The sequence below is a fragment of the Pogona vitticeps genome, chromosome 3, assembly GCF_051106095.1.
Source record: "Pogona vitticeps strain Pit_001003342236 chromosome 3, PviZW2.1, whole genome shotgun sequence".
NCBI classification, from domain to species: Eukaryota; Metazoa; Chordata; class Lepidosauria; order Squamata; family Agamidae; genus Pogona; species Pogona vitticeps.
Window position 1 is genome coordinate 174,252,036 of NC_135785.1, and position 24,332 is coordinate 174,276,367.

Below are 24,332 nucleotides of genomic sequence, written 5' to 3' on the forward strand. Positions count from 1 at the left end.
GTGGAGACTGTAACCTTCCTTTTTATTCTTCTGTAACTGAAGTTCCACAACTGTAAGTAATTTGTTTTTCTTTTTCTACTTAAACTACTTGTAGAATGATTTTTTATATACAAAGGGCTAGTCTCTATGAGAACAAAAGGGAATGGGTGGAAACTAGGACATGTATGTATGTAATTTTATTTATTTATATGCCACCTTTCTCCCCATAGGGGACCCAAGTTGGCTCACAACAATTAAAATCATACAATAACAACACATTAAAAATGCCATGCAAAAGTATATATTAAAAAACAGGATGAAACAATTTTGAAAACATTTAAAAAAACATTAAAAAATATATAAAGCATTGCCTAGACCAGGGGTTTTAAACTCAATTTACCTGGGGGCCGCTAGAGACAGAGTCTGGGTGAGGCTGGGCCACATCAGATTTTCCACCAAGCGGAGCAAGAGCCCGAGGAAGCCACCCAGGAGTTTCCTTAGCCAACAGACAGGTGGGCCGGCTGGCAGGCTGCAGTTCTGGATGGAGGGTGCAAGAGGTGCTGTCTTGGGAGAGAGCCAGCGAGCGAGGCAAGGCTTTTTAAAAACTCTTCACAGCAGAGGATGTGTGGGCGCTTTGGGGGGGCAGGCAAGGCGAGGACCACAAACTATCATCTTGGGGGCCGCAAATGGCCCCCGGGCCACATGTTTGAGACCCCTGGCCTAGACCATTATTTCCCAAGATGGGGGTCATGGCCCCCAAGGGTGTCACAAAGTGTTTTCTTGGGGGTTGCAGGTCAGCTTATATGTGTTGTAGTCCTTGTTACATAATTTGTTCCTTGACTTTTCAGAGGGATAGTAAAATTATTGTGTATGTGTATGTATGAGAAACAGGCCCTTTGGCGGGGAAAAGAAGCCTCTATTTTCTGAGAAGAGATTATTTTACCCTATTAGAAATACCTTATGTGGTGGTGGGGTTGCAGGTTACGTGGCTGTTATACAAGGGGGTCTCAACTCAAAAAAAGGTGGGACCCACTGCCCTAGGCACTTGTCCTGTAAAAGCCTGCCTGAAAAAGGAAGGCTTTTGCCTGACAATGGAAGGACAAATGTGAGGGGTCAATGGCAAAGCCTGAGAGCAGCTATTTTAGCTATTCCCCTACAGAGATTAAATGAATTTCTTCTAAGGCCAGAATTATGCATGTTACTGGCTTTGTTTAATGACTGGCCTTCAGAACCTAAGTCCAAGACCCTGTTGATGCCTGATATCAACACATGCAGAAAGGCAGCAACAGCAACTTGCTTTCAGCAATAACTACAGGCTCTCTCTAATGTCAGAGGACTTGTTCACTTCGTGGGCTTGGGCTGAGGCCTCTGCCGTCCCCTAGTGCTGGTGTACATCAGTTACTGCTGTACAAAGGACATCAGAGCTGTAACTCAAGCTGCTGTTTTTGGTTGGGATCCTGCCGCCAGGACTGCTCATCTGATAAATCTGGCTAGCTCTTCCTTTTCAGACTTGGAGCCTAGGCTGTTAGAGAACCAGCAGGGAATGCTTTCACTAGAAACATAGACATTGCCACATGTTACGCTAATATACAGCCTTGCCTCGGGATGTGACCTTTGAATTTACACCAAGCTCCTGTGGTGAGACAAGATTCCTCTGCAGGAAACTGAGCAAACTGAAGAAACACACGGGTGACTAGCTGACAATGGAAAGGCGGGATTCAGGAGGTGTCTTTTAATTCACAAAGGAGTCGGCAAAGAAGCTGTTGACAAAGAGGCAGTTTCCAATGCAATTTTAAGCAATACACACACACACACACACAGAGTTCTTTTTTTTTAATCCTGCTTTTTCTCTCATATAGGCTATGACCTCCTGCAAGCAAATTGCAGCTTTCATTTTCATGTTTCCTTTGCCTTTTATTCACGGTCTTTCCTGCCCCCATAATAGATGAGGATCCTTATCATGCGCCATTAGCAAAAGGAACCATGAGTAGGCTCCCTTCTCTGTCAGACATTTTTTCGGGACTGTGAGCTAGAATAACAAAAGTTTAAAGAAACGTCAAATTTATTTAAATGAATAATTAAACATAGCTCTCTCGTGCTGTGGCCTCCATTTCATAGGCCTGAAGCACTGGGCAGTTCCTGTTTCTTCCAAGTACAAGCCATAAGGGCTGCTTTGATTTCCAGGCCAAAAAAGAGTGAGGAGAGAGCCCTGGTAACCATTTCTGCCAGAATCCTGGATCCCTGGCAATTGCCTAAGAATTCCAAGTGCTGACGTGCCACCAGTCACCAATCCCAGCAGCTCAAAATCACTTAAACCCTATCTTTTAGACTAGATCCTGTCCAGAACTTGGAAGTGTCATATTATTATTATTATTATTATTATTATTATTATTATTATTATTATTATTATTATTATTATTATTATTATTATTATTATTATTATTATTATTATTATTATTATTATTATTATTATTATTATTATTATTATTATTATAGGAGAAACTAGGGCACAACAAGATTGTGGAGTAAATATAATGATAGGTGAAATGGTAACCTTTTTAGCATAATGCTTCATGTTTATTTCTCAATCCTAAAACATTGCATTTGGGTGGGTGGGTTATTTTGGAGGGTTTGGGAGCCTTTTTGTATTTTTGCATGCATTTTTTTTTGATTGAGACCATGACTATACAGGCAAGCTGGATCAAAGCAATTCAGGTTTGCTGTGCGTTGAGGCACAGCCTGTTTTACACTTCTGCTTGGATTAAGCGATCACACCAAGACGGTGGATTGTTTGGGTCCTGCCGTCCGCACTGCTCACTCAATCAGATGCAGTGCGATCCATTCCACAGCTCTGCTCCTTTGATCCCACCCGGCTCTGCCAATCCCCAGCTCTCCCTTTATCATTCATTGTAAAACTGGTGGGCTACTTAAAGGGTTAAACAGTGCTAGGGAAAAGGGAGGTGTTTTCCAAAATTCTCCATAACATAATGCAAACATATACACATATACCACAAAAACATATCTTCCACTGTACATCATCTGAGTTGTTTCTATTTCAAATCAATGTTTATCTCTTTTTTAAAAAAGCATTAAATGAATGTATCAATGCAGTGATCAGGTAATCTAATGCTAAACTCAATAGTGTTTTTTGAAGTACTTTTGAGCTATTAGGGAGAAAGATGGTACTCATAGGGGTGAGTGTTCCTGATGTCCAAAACATCATGCCCATATTAGTATGCCACCAAGAATGCCACCTACAGTCATGCCTCACCCTATCTTTTTGGAGAATGAAAGAACTATTCACACAGGGGAAACCCTGCTCAAATTGCTATGGCTTTTCAACAGTAGAAGCCTCAGTGGGGGTGGGGTGGGGGACTCCACATCTGGAGCAAAAAAAAAGGGGGGGCCGAGCTGATTTCCATTGGGCTTTGCATTGTATGATCAGTTTAAGAGAACTTCATATTCATCTCTCGTATGTCCGTGGCAAATCCCGTACTATTTGCCAGAATAGTTGCAAAAAGCAACGCACTGTTCTTTGAAAAATACTGTAATAAATGATGGAGGTTAACAAATTACTTTGGAACAGTAATTGTTTATAAGGCAATAAGTAATACATTAAAAAGCCATGTTCTAATTTGTAACACTGGACACACTCTTGAAAATCATTATGTAAGGATCTGAAACACACACACATCTCCAAAACCTTATAGTTGGAAAACAATAATTGCATATTTATTGCCACTAGTGTGTTATGCTGACTTTGGAGTCTGTTATTCAGTGACTATCTAGTATGACACATCAGGGGATGTGATTGAATGTTCTGGAGCTGCACGTTATTTTAAGGTTCTTTATTAACAATTGCCATGACTACAAGGAACACTACACCTCAGGAGAGTATCTCTACATACACACACAGAGAGAAGTTGAAATAACTAATTTCTAGTTTCATTTTTCCAAAACAGCATAACAAGACAAGTTACCTATCCATCTAATATTTGGACATGGAACTTGCGGAAATGCTCAGCCAATCTGCTGATTTATTACAATTTCGCTGAGTTTCTTGGAAAGCAAAGAAGTTTATGTCTTGAGGATTTATTTGAAACTGCATTTTTTAAAGAAGTGAAAGAAGCATGGAGGACTGATTCCACCCGATAAGAAAGTCAGCCTGAGGAAAGGGCATCCTTGATGGCAATTCCAAAGAGGAGGGGGTTGCAAAACAAAACATAAAAGCACTGATTGCCTGCTTTGTTTTTTTAGGGACTAGTAACCAAATCCACTTTGTGCCAACTTTAGTCTGTAGATTAAACCGATCTTAATGACTTCATTGTTGTGTCCTCTTTTTAAAAATCTGATTGTTATGGTTTTATAGCTGGCTTTGTTTCCACCTGTTGTTTCTGTTCTGTTTATGAGGACTGTAAACCTGAAAACAATATGTAATCCCTTTTCACATAGTATACCTAATCCCCTTTTCAATGCCAGATTTTCAAGGCCTAAGACTGAAATTTGCAGGAAGGTCCAGTCCTCCCCAAAGGAGTACATTCCAGATTTTTTTTTGCCCTGTATCGCTTGGAGTTATTATCCAGCATATCAGATGTGTACCCCATTGGGGGAAAGCAAAAAAAATCTCGGAGGATCTTTTTGCCATTGTGGCATTATTTTATAGCAGTTTTGGATGGCTCCAGTGTGTCATTAGATCAGTCTGAGAAGGAATCTATATTGTTCATTTGCATTGCCGTGTGCAGCAATGCAAATGACAGTGACTGAAAACCCACATAACAGTCACATAGTTTTGGCTATACGTACATACTCAGGGGTAGGGCTGACCTTCAGCTGATCAGTGCTTCCCAGGAAGCTGAAGAAACAGCAAAGCCAAGTTCCCCCAGCTGGGAGGAGGCCCCCTTCTGCAATTCCAGCTGGGGAATTTGGCTCCACAGCTTCTGGAAGCTTTTGGACACGGCACCAATCAGCTGTTGGTTGGCTCTCTGGCTGCTTGGAAGAAGCTGTGCATGGAATCCCCGGGCTGGATTAGGTTTGTCATGGGTGGCGGTGGGTGGGTGGGAGAACAGAGGGGAAAGAGGGTAAGAGGAAAAAGGAAAGGGGGTGAAAAAGGAAAAGTGGCACAGACAGATGGGTGAGTGATGGGTGAGCGGGCGAGGTGTAGGGGATGCTTTTATTTATTGTTTTAAAAAAGATTTTCCTGTCTGATATAGCACTGGATCAGGTACCAGGAATTTTTTAAAAAGCAGTCGGAGCATTCACATAAGTTAAACTGATTCCAAGCAATTGATTCCATATCTGCCTTAAAATAAATGGAATAACTTGCTCCCCCTGGCACAGTATTCTATGCGCGCACATGCCTCATGTTTATGCTTACATTTGTGATCTCTCTGTGTGTGTGTGTGTGTGTGTGTGTGTGTTTTAGCAAAGCCCAGTACCACAGGGGTTTTTATTGTCAGTGGGCTCAGAAACAGCTTCCTATGCTCTGACAATATGAATTTAGCCACTTTGAGAGAACACGAGACTAGAAGAGATGCTGGCTGCCATATTTATAAAATGATTAAAGGACTATTTCTAACATATATTTAGCTGGTTTGCTCCATTGAACTCAAAGGAGTTTACATCTGAAAATACATGCCTAGGATTGCACTGTAAATCAATCAACACAATGGTCAATAAAGTGTCAGACTTTATGCAAAATATCTTATAAAACAAAAAAACAGCGAACCAGGAAGAGGAGGACAGACGTGTTGCTATTCCTCAAATTCCTTGAGATAATTGAGCGGAAACATTGTCACAGTAAGGACGAATAGCCCTCCTGCCCAGCCATCTGGATAGGAAATAGGTTGCAAAGTAGGAAGAAATGTGAAAATCTCAGTAAATATGCTGTTGTCAATTTAAAAGAGTGCTAATAACAACAGTTTATTCAGATGCCAAAATTTAATGTGGCTTGCAGTTGTTTCCTCCCACTCTTTCAGAAGTATTAGCTTATCCTGGAGAGTTTACTTCAACTGAACCTATGTGAACCGGAAAGCTGCAAAACATCCAAAAAAGGAAGGAAGGTGTGTGTGTGTGAAATTAAACCCCCCCCAACAAACTTTGTAGTATTCACAAATTAGCAGAACTTTCCTTGCTTCTTATCCTAGTGTCAGATAACATATTAAGATAAATATGTATTTTTTAAAAAAACAAAACAAAACACCTTTCTGCCATCTTGGAGCATCATAGAAAAAATTGCTCAATCCCAGCGAATCACACTGAATTGGCTCAAAAATCTTCACAAATTTAGCTTCCAAGTAAAAAATTTGAACAAAAAGAATTTAAAAATCAAGCTTTTTTTATTTTTTACACAAAAATGTCACAAAACATCCCAGGTGTACTCATTTCCGCTGTTTTAATGAGATCAGTTATAGGAAGCCATGAGTTGCTCTGTCTTTGCCCTTCTTTTTTTCTTCATGGTTCACCACACCACCTTCCAGAGGTATCTCCAAAGTCCCCCTTGCCAGTCTTAGATTCCAAGCGTGTGACAGAAACAGCTGTTTTTTTGTTTCATTAAAGCAGATACGACACCCAGTTTCCCAGGCGTGTTTTACTAAAGCAGACTTTTCTTCCTGGCCCAATCTAAGATAGTGCTGATGTTCTTTGCATCAGATTTCAATGCTTCTCCCTGTCTGCCCTATATACCTCAAACCACATGAACATGGAATGTGATAAACACTGAGGACCCCCAAACCCAAAGAATCCTTGACAGGCTGCAAACACTGACTGATATGTTTAAAGGGTCTAAGAACTCTTTCTATCCCCACCCTCATTAACAATCTTCCAAGATGATTAGCTACTGTGCTGCAGGAGGGCACAATTGCAACACCTATTATCAGCCAGAGATTGTAGCAGCAGGCCATCCTCTATGGCTCCACCCACTATGGGTCAGTGTACCTTCTGCCCCTGTCAATCCATGGTGGTTCCACTATGCTTAACCTTCTCAATCCCTCAGGCCTTTAATCACAGATTACTGGGTGCAACAAGTCAGATTACCTGCTGAGAGCTTGCAACTGCTTGCCAAAGAAGGAATGCACCCACCTGACAGGCTGACAAGCTAAGCAATTTAACACATTAAAATGTTTCTGGAATGATCAACAGAAACAAACATAATCACTTTGCTTGTTCTAAAATAAGAGGACACTTTCATCCCAAACAATGGCAAAGGTGATGGTTTTTCAATTTCTATTGTATATAATTTCTACCTAGTGTTTCGTTGCTGTAGGTAGGACGTTGTTGTTTAATGAAGCTGGGCAAAAATTAATAAGTCTGGATAGCTAATGAGGTGCTATTTTTACAGCTTCCGATACAAAGTAACACTAATAGCTTCTGTAAAAAACACTAGAGACCTAGGAAGTAGCTGAAGCTATATTAAATAAAGGGAAGACAAGGGTTTGAATCATTACAACTGACTACCAGAATAATTATAATAATACAAAGTTCATCAGGGAGGCAACTTTGAGTTCCTGACAGGAGGAGACATAGTACTAACAAGCACATCCCTAATAAGAGTCAGTACTATTTAACTGCAGAATAAAGGTTTAATGCTCTTTCTTCCTAAAGTGGGAGCTATTTAAAAAGTCCTTACTGAATAGGTAAAGCACCATGTATGAGACACTGGAAAGAAAACTAGATACATCATAGTAATAAATGAGGCCTTTTTCTAACTTAAATACAAAAATTGAGGGCTGAAAAATCTCATGAAGAACATGCAAAAAATAAAGGTAAAATAAAATATTAAGACTTCTTCCTCTCCTGAGTAGTTTACAATTTATGAAACAGATCTGTTCTCACCACAGTGGTTATTTCTTCTTCTGTTTTTAACAGGGATTAAGGAAAAGCACTGAAATGCTGACGTTTTACGGCTGGTCACAGAATTGTTTCCTCACGAGGTAGAAAGTAGGACTAAGCTAATATTTCTCTGACTGCATTTTTCCGAAGAATTTTTCAGATTTTTTTGCTACTCTCATATAAAAAGCAAGCCACTTTACAGAATTTTGGAAAATGTATCGCAGAGTTTTGAATTTCTAGTAAATTTTCTTTTGCTACAATGTATGTAGAATAGTTAGCAATTTTCCAGAATCCACCCCTTTCTCATTAACTGGTGCTTAAAAGTCTCAGTAACTCATTCAGACAATTGTAGGAAAAAGAAAAATACATTTCATTATTTAACGTTACTTCAGACTTGTGTATGTTGCTTTCTTTACTGTCCACATACTGAGCAACCAACCAAACACATCAACACAAATAAAAAAAATTGCCTCCAGCAGATGAAAGAGAGGAAATAGACACTCAAGACAGAGGTGGGTTCTCTTTAAATTCAAAGGCTGGGAGGAACTATTGGTTAGGCTGGATAAACAGACAATCACACCAGCCCAGAAAAGTATTTTCCTCTCACACAATCTATAGACAGCATGTTAGGTTGCACATAGAACTCCGACAGAATGTTCTTGAATTATTTTCGTGGCTGCTTCCATATTTTCCCCCACAATGCCCCAGATGGATAGGTCCAGGTCATTGTGGAGGAGGTAAAGTGATGGTCAGCCTATGAACACAGTTGCAGCTGTGAGGGGAAAAGAGAAAAATTGTAACATTATCTCTGAAAAATGGATTGAGAATTTCTCCATTCATGGACTGGAGAAATGTAGTGATATGCTCCCTTCATTTTCTCTCTCCGATAGGGTTGACAATTTTAAAAGGCCATCTCTGCATACCCCTAATGAGAAGGGTACACCCCACCTGTGTGTTCCTGGTTGTCTTCTGGCAATGATGGCAAAAATGTGATGAGCTTTTGCAGGCTTCTGAGAACATACATTCTGCGAAACTGGAATCTTGGATATAATGGCACTTATTTAAGAAAAATATACTCTATGCTCAATTTATACACCTGGGCACTTATCCTAAATTTCCTCCCTCTCAATTTTTTCACAATCTGCTGTCTCTCATTTCACTCACTGAGGTAATAATATGATTCTGTAGAAGATTCTGTAGCCAGAAAGAGTGCACTCTGAAATTATGCAAAGGGCTCTTCTCCTGGGATGCATAGTGGGGGAATCAAACTTCCAACCTCTGTCTCCACAGCCAGAGACCTAAAACACTGAGCTTTCCAGCTGCAAGCTGTAATTGTAGAAGCATGTTAAAAGTAACAAAGAGTGTTATTCCTGTCTTTCTGGAATGTAAAGAGCAACTTCTTTCACATGCTTAATTCTGAAGACACTGATTTAAAGGAGGTAACATTGCTGGTGAGAAACCAATATAAGGGGAGGGAAAACACATTTCCTTGAATGTGTGCTTTGACTCTGAATGCCTTAATTTCTTGATGCCCAATTTCCTTTCTAGGAAAGGAGATTTCCCTCCTTTCCTCCATGGCTCAGTTTTAGGATGACATTTGAAGAGCTAGAAAGACAGGGAGATGAGTAAAGTGTCTAGTGCCTCAAAAATTTTCACCAGATGGGAGTGGGCAAAATGTGGTCCTCTGAATTTTGTTGGAACTTAGCTCTAAGTTCCTCTCACCATTGGCTAGGGGATGATGGGAAATGGAGTCCAACAACATCCAGAAAGCCACAAACTCCCCATATTTTCTTTAGAAAAAGTACTAAGAGGAGGCAAGCAGATTCTGGAGTGATGACTGCAACCCCTGACAGCTTCCATGAAAATTAACCTTCAGTAAAGAGAGTACTGACACTACGATCAGAAAGAGTGTGTCTGATGATTTGCCACCTGTGTCACCTAATATCTGTAAACGGATTATTTTAAAGCTCCCCCTTCTGCTTTCAATATTACCATTTTACCACAGCTGAACCTTCTATAGTGAAAGGACACTTCCCCCCCAACAGAAGATGCCTAATAATTAATTACTGCCGTGCTCTACAAAATGCACTAAATGCACTTCAGAACAGAACAGAAGTAACATCTACTCTAGCAGATGAAAGATGCTTTTGCTGTACTTTCAGCTCCCATCAGCCATGAAACTCCTTACATAATAGGATATATAGGTACATTTCATTCTTGCTTCTCTTGTGATTAGAGTTGCGATCATCTCATTATACAGTTCAGTGGAGCCAGAAGAGGCTCGCTACTCTTTTGTACAGCAGCCCCGGAGCTGTAACATTTTGAGTGTGTGTCTCTGTGTGTTTTCAGCTGCACTACCTCCTAAACAAATAACTAGGGGCACATCACCCAGATAAATACTTTTGCACCATGCCATGAGTCCTGGCAGCAGTTAAGTGTAGGGGCAAGAGATGGTAATATGTGTGGATTTCATCTCTCTTTGGGAACTGAATGTAGCCAGGAGATCCCACTCCTTTGTAAGTCTGAGGAGGCCAGAAGAGAACAATGGTAGTGAGTACTTGGGAAAATACTGTATAGCTAACTGCAAGATGGCTTTCTTGTTTCATTTCTGTTTGATCCTTGGTTGGTAACTCTAAGTACTTCCTACCTTAAACTAAGCACAAGAGTCTAGGAGGAGCTTCTTGTGACTTACACAATATTTACAATACACTTGCAAGGAATGTGAATGTTGTGACAAACCCAGACCTACTGGGATCTGCCACACGTTAACTAAGCTGCCACCAACCATTCCCTATAAAAAGTCACACAGACCAGGGATGGATTTTTAAACAAATAAAAGAACAAGGTTTATTTAAATCACACACAGGGAAAAATAAAACGATCAGGTGAATAGGATATAGTAACGTGGCTTAGTCTCATTCATACATGCACACAGTTTGGTTCACACAGAACACTTAACTTGAAGCCCAGACCCTGAACCTATCAGTTCTGGCTAACCAACAGACACCTGAACCTATCAGGTTGGTACTCTGACACACAGTAGTACCCTGTCTGACACACAGACTCCCACACCAGCTTCTTCTTCCCAGCTGCTGCTTCTTCACATCCCAGCGTCTCCTCACACGCTCCACATATATATACAGTACAGCCCCTCCTCCTGATGTCCCGCCTTCCACTCCCCATAGGATGGAACTTTCCCTCCAAACCCATGACAGACAGGTAACATCAGTGCTGTATGTAACACCTCCCCTCTTTATAAGTTGTTTTGTAGGGGGAAAGCTAAGGTGCTTTTTCCCAAAAAACAACCTGGATAAAACACACAACAACAGTTATACATACAATATCATACTTACTTATACTTACATTCTAAGTTAACCATATCAATTAGGCATTTAAACATTTACCATATACATTACATCAAGTTACCTTTATTCATACAAACCAAATTCAAAAAAACCAGGTACATTTAACCTTTTGTCATCAATATATATACATAGTCCATGTTTCTTTCGCCGTCTTCATTCTTCAGGTCTTCTTGACAAGGCGTCAGCAACACAGTTCACTGACCCTCTGACCACCTTCACTTCAAAGTCATAGTCCTGCAGATTTAAAGCCCACCTCATAAGTTTGCTATTGTGGGTTTTCATTGTCTTTAACCATTGCAGTGGTGAATGGTCAGTGCACAGAACAAAATGTCTTCCCCAGATGTAAGGCTTGGCCTTCTGGATCGCGTAGACTATGGCCAAACACTCCTTCTCCACGGTTGCCAAATGTCTCTCACCTTTTTGAAGTTTCCTACTCAGGTAGGACACTGGATGCTGGTCACCATTCTCATCCTCCTGGCAAAGAACTGCTCCTACCCCGCTGTTAGACGCATCGGTGTAGATGATGAACTCCCGGTCGAAGTCTGGAGCACGCAGCACTGGATAGTTGATTAACGCCTCCTTCAACCTCTGGAACGCCGCCTCACAGTCGCTGGTCCACGGGATGCGGTCATCAGCCTTCTTCCTCGTCAGATCGGTCAGCGGAGCCGCAATCTCGCTAAACCTCGGGATGAACTTTCTGTAGTAGCCCACCAACCCAAGAAATGATTTGACTTTTTTCTTGGTGTTGGGTCTGGGCCAATCACGAACTGCTTCTATCTTGGCCTCGAGGGGTTTTATCACTCCTCCCCCTACTATGTGACCCAAGTATTTTATTTCTGGGCTACCCAGCTGCAGTTTGTTCTCCCTGCAGGGCCTAAGCCAAAGCACTTCCTCCCCTGGGTCAAAGTGCCTCTCTCTAGCTTTGTGGTCATACCATGTTTTCTGTCTGACCTTCTGAGCTTGCAGGTTTTCTGCTGCCAGTTCTAGGTTTCTCTTTAGGTCATTCATCAAGGTGTCTATGTATGTCACAACGTCTTGTGGGTCATCCTGGGTGATCTGCTCCCAATTTTGTTTGATCAAATCAAGGGGCCCTTTCACCCTTCTCCCAAATAAAAGTTCAAATGGACTGAACCCGGTACTGGCTTGTGGCACTGATCGATAAGCAAACAAAAGGGATTGCAGCTTCTGGTCCCAATTGTTTGGATTCTCTGCCAAGTAAGCCCTAATCATGCGCATTAGAGTCCCATTGAACTTCTCAGTTAACCCATTACTTTCAGGATGATAGGCAGTAGTTTCCTTGTGCTTAATTCCACAGATTTGCCATAAGCGTTTCATGAGCTTTGATGTGAACGATGCGCCCAAATCTGTGATTATTTCTGAGGCAAATCCCATCCTGGACATATACCCCACCAAGGCATCTGCCACTGTGTTAGTTTCAATGTTAGTCAAGGGTATGGCTTCAGGGTACCTCGTGGCATGGTCCACAATGGTGAGAATGAACCTGTTCCCCCTCTTTGTGGCCTTGGGCAAAGGTCCCACAATATCCACCCCTATGCATTTGAACGGAGTGTCAATCACAGGCAAAGGGCACAACTTTGCTTTGGTCCTGTCGCGGCTATTCCCCTGCCTTTGACACACATCACATTGTTTACAGAACTCCCTGATCTGCTTCCCTATGTCAGGCCAGTAAAAATTCTGTGTGATTCTCTGCTGTGTTTTGTTCACCCCTAAGTGTGCAGCAAACATGTCAGAGTGCCCCCTTTGTAAGATCATGGGGCGATACTTTTCAGGTACCACTAGCTGACTTCGGATCCCATCTCCCCCTTTTGAGATATTCCTCAGGGTCTCTCTATACAAAATCCCCCTTTTCTCTAGAAATCTCACTGGGGTTTCAGGTGTTAGCTGGGCGTCTGTCACCTGTTCAAAACACTTTTGGAGAGTGGCGTCTGCCTTTTGCTCTTGGCCAAATCGGCTGTCTGTGGTTAAGGTTTCCACCACAGCTTCTGAACTCCCCTCTGCTTCCGTCTCGGGCTCATCATTACCCCCCTGAACTGTCCCCGTGGTGGCTTGTGAACGTGTAATCACTAGCACCCGTTTCACATGTTCAGCCAGGTCATTTCCCACGAGCACGGCTGCTGGCAGAGTCGATGAAATTGCTAGCCGCCAAACTCCCCTCCAGCCTTGAAAGTTCACAGGTACCTCCGCTATTGGCAGTGAGATCACCTGCCCCTCAATCCCTGCCACCTTTATGCTCTCATTTGGGATCACATATTCCCTAGGAATAATATCTGGATGGCACAGGGTCACCTGAGAACAAGTGTCCCGCAGCCCCCGATACTGACGGTCAAGTATTCCTACGTCCACCCCTGCTGTCTCAAACAACTGAGAATCTGTTCTCACCAGCAGGCAGCGCCTGACCTCTACAAGAGGACCATTTTCCTCAGCCTGATCAGCAGATGTAGCTGTTTCAGATTGAGTAGCCATGGCAACAGGCTCCCTCAGTGACACGGAGCTTTGCTCTTTCTGGACACAGAACACAGCTTTTGGCTTGGTTCCCCTCGAATCCTGAGGCACAATTCCTTTTAGCTGCTTTAATTTCTCACACTCTGAGATTAGATGGCCCTTTCCCTGACAGAAATAACATTTTCTGCTGTATTTTGAGTCTTTCTCATCCTGTTTTGGTTTTCCCTCCAAAATCTGAGGTCTTGGTTTCATGTCTGAGGGCTTCCCTTCACCATGGGCCCCTCCCCCTTGCTGGCTTTTCCCTGGTCCCTGAGAGTACTTGCTGTAGGTTTCTTTGGGTTTTCCTACAGATTTCTCCTCACCTAAGGGCTTTCTTATCTGGTAAATAAAATCTGCGATCTCGGCTGCTTCTGCCACAGATTTTGGTTTCCTTTCCCTCACCTGGAATTTCAGTTCCCCATGCAGGACTGAATAGAACTGTTCCAGCGCTATCAAGTCTTTGAGCTGCTGAAAGGTCTCTGTCCCCTCCTGAGATAGCCATTTCTCTAGCAGCCTCACCAATTGAGCCCCCACTTGGGTAAAAGTCTGCTCTGGTTTCTTTGTGAGGGACCTGAATCTTTGCCTCAGCTGTTCTGCATTTATCCCATGTCTTGCAAACACCAGTTTTTTAAACTCTGCAAAATCTCTCATCAGTTCCTGTGGCATCTCTGAATAAACCTCAGCCAGGCTACCACTGATTAAAGATCGCATGATGGTCATCTTCTCAGTTTCCCTCACTGAGAAGTCCACAAACGCTCTTTCCACTAAGGAAAAGAACACCTCAGGACAATCTCCCTTGTGGTACACAGGGAATTTCTTCAGGTCAGCTTTAGACAATTGGCCTCCCTCAGAATCCCTATTGTTATTATTGTTCTGGTTCATCATTTCCAATTTTCTTAATTCAAACGCCATCCTTTCTTTTTCCAGAGCAATTTTCTCTCTCTCCATTCTTTCTTCCCTCTCCATTCTCTGTCTCTCTAACCTTTCTTCTTTTTCCATTCTCTCTCTCTCTAATCTTTCCTCCATTTCCCTCACCCTCAGTTCATGCTGTTGGGCTAGGAGCAATTTTCTGAGTTCTGGGTTCTGCTCTCCTGTGCTGTCACCCTGCACTGAGCCAAATTCATCCTCAGAACCTTGGTCAACCTGGGGGTCTTTCACTTCACCCATTTCTGCCATTTGGCTTCGAGTCAAGGGCATAATCCCCCCCCCCAGAACAGGCTGCTTTAAAAAGTCAAGCCTCAAAATAAAACGACCACTTTTTTTTCTTTTGCCTCAGAACCAGCTTTCTCTATAGATTGCTGCTGTCCTTCAGCACTAACTTGCAACAGTTGCGAGCCAGAGTCTACCCCCCTCTGCTGGGCCTCTCAGCAGACAAGCTAGCTCACTGCTATTTCACAGTTTTGCCTCAGCTTTTTTCCCGCCAAAACAGGCTGCCTCAGAGCTCCCTAATCTAGCCCCCAATCTGAGGTTACACGTTCTTCTACTAGCTTACCCCCCCGTGAGGTAAGCCTAGAAGATTACCTACGCGCTCTCAGATTGTCCCTGACTAGACCCCCCTTGCTCTGGGCACACTTGCCAAGGCTTTGCTGGACCACTGGACAACTGGACCAGTCGTATCCCACACGCTGGACACCAATCAATGTGACAAACCCAGACCTACTGGGATCTGCCACACGTTAACTAAGCTGCCACCAACCATTCCCTATAAAAAGTCACACAGACCAGGGATGGATTTTTAAACAAATAAAAGAACAAGGTTTATTTAAATCACACACAGGGAAAAATAAAACGATCAGGTGAATAGGATATAGTAACGTGGCTTAGTCTCATTCATACATGCACACAGTTTGGTTCACACAGAACACTTAACTTGAAGCCCAGACCCTGAACCTATCAGTTCTGGCTAACCAACAGACACCTGAACCTATCAGGTTGGTACTCTGACACACAGTAGTACCCTGTCTGACACACAGACTCCCACACCAGCTTCTTCTTCCCAGCTGCTGCTTCTTCACATCCCAGCGTCTCCTCACACGCTCCACATATATATACAGTACAGCCCCTCCTCCTGATGTCCCGCCTTCCACTCCCCATAGGATGGAACTTTCCCTCCAAACCCATGACAGACAGGTAACATCAGTGCTGTATGTAACAAATGTCATCTTTCAGGATATGTATAAAGGTGGACTTTTTAAAAATGGGATAGGGTGGGCTCAAACCACTGTCAGTTTACTTGCAGATGGGAAGGGAGAAGGGTAGACCTCAGAGAAGCTTGGGGTCTGTTTCCTCCTCCTAGTAAAAGAGGAGAAAGGTACAGGGAGGAATTCCCTTACCAGGATTGCTTCAATTGAGCTGAAGGAAAATGGTGGCAGTGAATACAAGCAACAGTGGGCCTTCAGTGTCACTCTGGGTGGAAGAAGCAACTCTTAACAGCACCCATATTGGAAATCATGCAAAGGTTGATGAGAACTCATTGTAACTGCCATGGTAGCACTTTTAGATAGCAGAGACATGCTATAGCAGGGGGTCTCAGGTCAGCAGCTTCCTGTTCCCTGAGATTTCAGGGCCAAAATCAGAGATGAAGGGTTGTGCACTTGTGTGATGTTACAAAGGGTGGGCTGTTGTGTATTATGGGCACATCTGAGAGGGAGAGAGCCAGACCATACTTCCTGCACTACCTGCTAAAAAATAACTATGGGTACAGAAAAGCACCTTTGAACAATGTAAAAAGTCCTGGCAGCAGTTAGGAGTGTTGAGGAGGAGATGTGCACTTAAGCACTAACCCTACCACAACAATAAAATCCAACTTTCTCCTCCTCCAGCACTGCTCACCAAGACTGGTCTCCCTGCTTACAGACCAAAGACAGGACAACCGTTCCTGGAGATTTCAGCCAGTGCCCTGAGTATTGTATGAATGTGTGTGTGTGAATTTACCATTCCCTTCTCTTCTGTGCTGGTCTTTGTTTTATCAAGTTTGCTTCTAATGGTTTCAGAAAGTGGAAGGAACTGTTACACCATTTCGGGCTGGGATGGGGGCATAAGGTTTAAGAACCTGAAGAAATCTTAGATTGAACAGATCTGAGGCCATCTCAGTTGTTCCTTACCTCTACAAAGTCCTATTTGGGGAATCAGTGAAAACATTGCCAGTGGTATAGTTGCACCAGTGGGGCACCATGGGCTAAACTGGGATCTCCAAGATAAACATGCCCCATATACCTGTGAAGAGGCAACTGTGACCCCTCATTAGTCCTTTTCACATGGTTCTCTAGAGGGCTAGGATTGCTGTGTTCAGGGTTACCTAGTGGCATCAGAAAGTGGGCTAAAAAAGCAAGGGGAGATCTATACTGTATTCTGGAAAAGAAAGCCCCAGATTTGAGTGAAAGCTTCCACATTTTAGGGATGTGGTGGCGCTGTGGGCTAAACCGCAGAAGCCTCTGCTGCAGGGTCAGAAGACCAAGCAGTTGTAAGATCGAATCCACGCAACGGAGTGAGCGCCCGTCGCTTTGTCCCAGCTCCCGCCAACCTAGCGGTTCCAAAGCATGCAAATGCAAGTAGATAAATAGGGACCACTTCGGTGGGAAGGTAACAGCGTTCTGTGTCTAAGTCGCACTGGCCATGTGACCACGGAAGATTGTCTTCAGACAAAAACGCTGGCTCTATGGCTTGGAAACGGGTATGAGCACCGCCCCCTAGAGTCGAACACGACTGGACAAAAATTGTCAAGGGGAACCTTTACCTTTACCTTTCCCAGATTTTGCAAGTGGCTTTAAATTCCAGCTTGATGTGTATATCTTTTTTGTTCAAATCAGTCTTAATTTCTTTTTCTCCCTGCTTCAGTGGTATAAAAAAAGTCTGTGAAAACAGTGAAATAACAACAACACACCTGTTTGATGGAGCAGGGGTGGGATGAAGACTTGCTTCAGGAATCAGAATACAGTATAGGGAATCAATTGCTATTGGTCCATTGACTCACAAATCATCTGAATCAATGCCTATACAAAACAGGCCAACTATGGAGGCAATAATATAAAGGATCAGGAAATTTCCAGAATGACTATCATGCAAATACTAGTGCTGAGCCAGATGGAAATTTCATCTCTCAGCCCACTGTGGTGGTGGTGGTGGGGCAGTTGAAAGGCACAGCAACCAACAGGTTAAAAGTGGATATCCACACATATACAGAAACACACAGAGGTCACAAACACAGAGAGAGGTAAGCAAGTAAGCAAATGTTCATATAAATACATGTATAGAGGCCTCTGCCTCCAGTAAGGATGTTTGGGGGTGGCTAGAGGTAGCCACCACTAGACTATATCCTCCTGTGGCTAAATCCTGAAATACGTGGAGAAAATGTGAGTTTGGGTGTTTGGCACATTCCTGTGCTTCTTAGCTGTCATTCTGAGACAGAACACAGGCTGGACATACAGAATCACCTCAGCGTCATCCCTTGCATCGCCAGGTAGTTCCTGTCCAAAATCAGAAGCAGTGTTAGCCAGTAATAATACAAGGTACTGAGCTAAGGTTTGGCAGCAACCAGCTACAAGTAACATAGTTAAATAAGAGGGCAAAACAAAGGTACATTTCAAAGTTAAATAATCTGTAAGAATAACACCACTTTCGCAAATCTGTAAGAATAATACCACAAAGCCTTCGCGAATTCATAATACCACTTTATTGGTGTAATGAGAACTGGTTTCTAGTTACTTTTTGGAGTTACTATACAGTTTGATTAAAATCATTCTTAGAGGAACTTCAAGAGAATTTTTTCAGTTTTTATGCCATTCTATCAATTCAGGTTGGGGTTTTTTGTTGTTAAAGAAAAGAAAGTAATCAAAAGTAATGAGCGGTACAGTGGGCAATACGAGTTACGTTTACATGACTAATAAGTAATGATAATTGGACTAATAAGTAATGATAATTGCTCTAAGTGGGCCAGTGTGGTGTAGTGAACAGAGTGTCCAACTAGGACTCAGCAGACCTGGCTTCAAATCCCTGCTCAGTTATAGAAATTCACTGAAGGTTAGCCGTGGTAAACCAGTCCTCGAGCATCTCACAAAAGCCCAATTAGGACTGCTATGACTAATAAATAACTTGATGGCACATAGCCACAAATAATTAAAAAAAACACCATCAAGGGATAAATTACCTTTTAAAAACTGACAAGAGGGACCAAAGATATAATCCAACTTTCTGTTTTCAAATTACGGTTTAGGAAGGGTGACAGGGATACAGATGAAAAATAAATTAATTGTCTGTGCATTTCCTTTCAAAAATCCCTTCAGGATTGGCAACATAATATCTGTACAATTGCTATGTCATGTCTGGTTTTCCTAGAGCTGCATTATGCATGTCTCTGTCCAGCCTCTTCTAAGTTAGTTTGCCTTTGGTATGCCCAAATCAGCTACACTTGCTTGTCACACATCAGGGCCAAACAAAAACAAAAAACAAACCAAAACTCAGAGTGTGGTACACAATGGAAAATTTATATTTGAATTAGATTTAGCATGTTTTAAATTGATCTTTTTAAAAAGGTGACTTCACAATGCACAATCCAATGCAAGGAAGTTGTTTTCCTAGGAAGATTTTTTTTGTCAGAAAGCAGCGTATTTTACTGAGTGGCAAGAGGGTCATGAAACTTATTTACTTTGACTCATTTTGGCATATGTGAATGCCTCTGTGGCACCACTCTTCCTCCCAGGGAACAGCTGGGGCATTCTTAAAGGGACAGAAGCAGCCAGGCTTTCTAAAGGGATAAGCAGCTTTGCCAGCAGACCCTCCCTCTCCTTCCCTGCACAACTTCACAGACCTTCTGCCTCCTTATATAGCAGTGATGGTGAACCTTTTTGAGTCTGAGTGCCCAAATTGCAACACAAAATCAACTTATTTATTCAAAGTGCCAATACTGCAATTAAAACCCAAATGCTGAGGTTTTAGTTTAGAAAATATAACTGCTCCTGCACTGCTTGTGTTTTCCCCCTCTATGGGGGGGGTCATCAGGGGGTGTGGAGGCCTGTGCCATCAATATGCGGATGACACACAGCTCTACATCTCCCTTTCTCCAACTACAGGAGATGCCGTTCTGTCCCTTCAGCGCTGCCTGGAGACCGTTCGGGAATGGATGCAGGAGAATGGGCTGAGGCTGAACCCGGACAAGACGGAGGTACTGAAGGTGGGCGCTCCCACAGTTGGGGATTTGGGAAACTCCCTCATTTTTGGGGGAGTCACCCTGCCTGCCAGGGATGGGGTTCGCAGCTTGGGGATTCATCTGGACCCGGCGCTCACTATGGAAACCCAGGTGGCGTCCGTGGTCCGCACCGCATTTTTCCATCTTCAGCGGATAGCCCAGCTGCGACCCTACCTTGATGTGGGGGCTCTCAACACTTTAGTACATGCGCTTGTAATCTCAAGATTAGACCACTGCAATGCGCTCTACGTGGGGCTACCTTTGAGGCTGCTGCGGAAACTACAGGTGGTGCAGAATGCTGCGGCCAGATTACTCAGTGGAGTGAGAAGATACCAACATATCTTGCCCACTCTGGCTGCATTGCATTGGCTGCCCATCCGATTCCGCATCGACTTCAAAGTGTTGATGCTTACTTACAAAGCCCTAAACGGTTTAGGACCTCAATATTTGGTGGAACGCCTTCTCCCACCTAGATCTACCCGTGTCACCCGTGCGAGCCAGGAGATGAGGCTGAGGAGCCTGACGCCAAGAGAGGCCCGGAAGGAAAAGACCAGAAATCGGGCCTTCTCGGCGGTGGCTCCTCGCCTCTGGAACAACTTACCTCCTGAGATTCGCGCGGCTCCCTCGCTGGGCATTTTTAAGAAACAATTGAAAACACTGATGTATAGGCAGGCTTTCCCAACAGATAATCCCTGACGATTTTTCTTTTATATTCTTTGATTTCCATTTTTGTCTATTTGTAATGTTTTTAATAATTTTATTGTTGCTCCAATTGTAAGCCGCCTAGAGTGGTCTAGTATGACCAGATAGGCGGGATAGAAATTAAATAAATAAACAAACAAACAAACAAACAAACAAACAAACAAACAAACAAACAAATAAATAAATAAATAAATAAATAAATAAATAAATAAATATGGGCGGTATTAACAAATAAATACTTACGGGTCCTCCAGTCCTCCATTGGGCTAGACTGGTAATGGTCACCATTGCACTCCTCCACTGGACCGCTGCACCAGCAGATGGCAGTGCCAAAATCCAGACGGGTAAGTATTTCTCTATGGTGACATGGCTCATGTGCCCACAGAGAGGGCTCTGTGTGCCAGCTGTAGCACACGTGTCATAGGTTTACCAGCACTGGCCTAGTGGTTTAGGTGTCTATGAATGCAAGCCTTGATTTCTCTCAGTTTAAGAGAGAGCCATAGTTGTGTTCTTTCGTTTTCATTGGGGCCTAAGCCACTGAATTTGCTACCAACTTATGAGACACACAGAGAAGCTTCCTGTATTCTTCCTTTGATGGGCAAAAGCCTGACCTGTGCTAAGATTTGCATGCTGGAAGGTAACTTTTTGGAGCACCAACCTAGAATCCTGTCAGAAGGGGATACATTTATAGGTCACTAATTTAAAAAATATTTTTAAAAATCATGCAAAATGCAAGCTTTTGTGGGTGAATCACATGATCAGAGGGACTGTTGACATCATCTTCAGGACTCAGCCAATCCCGAGGATGCTGCTGCTGCCTTGGGAACCCAACCCCACTCACTTGGGTCTTTGTGACCTCACAGGGCCCCACCTCTCTGCTGGCAGATAAAAGGGGCTTGCTGGGCAGGGCAGGAGACCAGAAGGGAGGCCACTGGTCAGAGGACAGTCCAACAGAGAAAGCGGCAGTGGCTGCAGGTAACCCAGCCCTTCTGCCCAAGGCAAGTTCTCTTGTGAAAGCAGATGAACTTGCTAAGTGGGCTGGCGAGTTAACAGCTCGAGGCTGGCGGAGATCTGTGGCTGATGTCAGCAATGGACCAGGGGGAAGTTAGACGTTGGCAGACAGAACCTGGTGAAATCTGCCTGCGGAAGCTGAGTCCACAAGGTGGAGGCCGGCAGAGGTTGGCAGATGAAGCCGGGAGATGTTAGCCTCCTGAAACCAGCTGGTGGAAGCTTGGTGGATATCGGTGGATGGAAGCCCAGGTGTGTCTGTGAAAGGCTGGTGGAGTTAAGGTGTGTGTGCAGTGGGGGGTGGCTGGTGTGTGTGTGTGAGTGAGTGAGTGAATGGGCTGGCTGGCATTCCGTGGGCATGTTGCCGGAGCGTGAGTGTGACCCAAGCATTTGGGAGCTGGTGGAGGCTTGCTTCAGAAGTGGAGTGGAAGAGTTGAACGGGGCAGATATTGCTGGTGGAAACCAGTGGATGTTGGCAGGCGGAACTTCGAGATGAAGTTGCCAGAAAATTGGTCAGTGGATATGCCTGGGTTGAAGCTGATTGACGGCAGTGGACAAGCTTGCCCCCTTAATTGAATTTTTCTCTCTCTTGCAGGGCCCGAAGCTTCCTCCCCAGGGGGAAGCAAGGAACCAGAAGGCAGGCGTCTTGCTGGAGTTGAACCAGGCCGTTGTCCCCGCTGAGGATACCCGTTTAGCCTCTTTTCCTAAACCAATAAAAGAATTTTTCTGGAATGGTTTTGAAGTGTTGTCTTGTTTGTCAGGGGCTGTCACAGGATTATCTTCCCCATCCCCTCATTATATATGGGGCCCAATGCCTGGGGTGGGTCTTTTGTCAAGTCATGGTGTGGGGCCTTGTGATGTCACAGGAATTAGGAACATAATATTTCTCCATGCATGTGTGAGGGAGTGAACTGGGCATTGTGGGTTCCCTGTCTGAGCTCCTAAGCAAGTATATTATGTGTTGTGTTGGACAGACACAGGAAGCCAGTGAGCCCTGGTGCCATTCAGAGAGGGTTGGAGCTGGGTACCCAAACACTATGGCCACCCTGTAACAATAAACATGACTCGCTCTTTCCCTTCCACCTCTGCTCCTCACATTTGTTTGCCTGGCCTGGAGATTCAGGGGAGCTCAGCCATTTCCTGGCACAGCAGCTCATTCTCTGAGACCTGGCAAGCCTCATCTTCATCATCAACACCATGAGCACTCCATGGATAGCTCCTTGCAGAGTACAAGTGGGGAGAAAATATGCCACTTCAAAGAACTTTCCAGTCCAACCTCTCATGCCAGTGCCACAACCGAGGAAATGGAGATGGGCAATGATTTGGAGATGAGCGTGCATTAAAATTCATGTGGATCCATGCTATGGATAGATGGCAAAAATACACTGGTACTGCAAAATCTGCTGCTTGAGGCAGTGGCTTCTTCTGAGCGCCTAGTGCAGTGATGGTGAACCTTTTTAGAGCCCAAGTTACCAAACTGCAACACAAAATCATTTATTTCAAAGTGCCAATACTGCAATTAAAACCCAAATGCTGAGGTTTTAGTTTAGAATAAAAAAACCTACTCCAGCATTGCAAGGGTTAAATGCTTGTTTTCCCCTCCCTATGGGTGGTATTAACAAATAAATATTTACCAGTCCTTCAATCCCCCATTGGTCTAGACCGGTAATGGTCGCCATTGCACTCCTCCATTGGACCACTGCACCAGCAGATGGGAGTGCCGAAATCCGGGATCGGAGGATGAGTACTTCTCTATGGTAACTTATCTCTCCAGTGCCCACAGAGAGGGCTCTGTGTGCCAGCTGTGGCAGGCGTGCCATAGGTTTGCCATCAGTGTTATATAGTGTCAGACAGCTGTCGCTTCCCTTTGTATGTGTGATTCGCTCCAGTGAGGAGCTTCTGTCAGGTTGAAATACAGTGGGGTCTTGACTTGAGAACTTAATCCGTATTGGAAGGTGGTTCTCAAGTCAAAAAGTCTGTAAGTCAAGTCTCCATTGACCTACGCTGCATTGAAAACAGATTAATCCCGTAACAGGCCGTTTTTGTTCCATTTTGGTTTTTTTCTGGTCTGTAAGTCAATTCTCAGGCTGCAAGTCAAACCTAAATTTTGCGGCCTGAGAAGTCTGTAACTCAAAAAGTCTGTAAGTCAAGCCGTCTGTAAGTCAAGGGTCCACTGTAAATACACTTCTCCATTGAATTGCATGGGTCTGAGCAGGAGCGTTATATACAGATTCCGCCCCCCCCCAATAAATAAATAAGTACTGTGCTGCTATTTACCTCCAGGACGTGGCCTGGGAAAGGCAGGTCTCAGCCCCTGTTGTTAGTGGGGGGTCGGTCCCCAATATGATGGGGGCGGCCCAGCTGGCCCCCTCTCCTGGCATGGTGGCTCCATGCGGCGGTTGTGGAGGGTGCTGGGCATGCTGGGAGCCTGATGCAGGTTGGGGAAGGTGTGTGTATGTATGTTTTAAGAAACTGTTTATGCTTTGTAGTTACATTTTTGGGGGCACACAGGTTATACATGGAGTTTGGATTACATGGGGGTCCAGCATCCCTAACCCCACCGTTGTTGAGGGGAGAAGTGTAAATAGAAAATAATGTCAGCCAGTGGTGGGTGAATGGGTGGGAAAGCTCCTGGGCACTGGTTAATTTCTCTTGCCTCCTCTCTTGCTAGCACTGGCTGCTGTGTCCTCGCTCCCATGTGTGTGTCTCCTGCAAGGAGCCATAGTGATATGCCAGTTTTAAATGTGTTTAATTTTTTTATGCAG

General features: G+C 43.8%; 1 long non-coding RNA gene across 1 annotated transcript; it reads left to right on the forward strand.

The window, feature by feature from the left end:
* Positions 1–22,345, forward strand: LOC140705436 (uncharacterized). Its single transcript, XR_013543507.1, has 4 exons — positions 1–52; positions 7,843–7,907; positions 19,742–19,842; positions 22,163–22,345. It is a non-coding gene; the product is annotated as an uncharacterized LOC140705436 (long non-coding RNA).
* Positions 22,346–24,332: the final 1,987 nt, after the last annotated feature.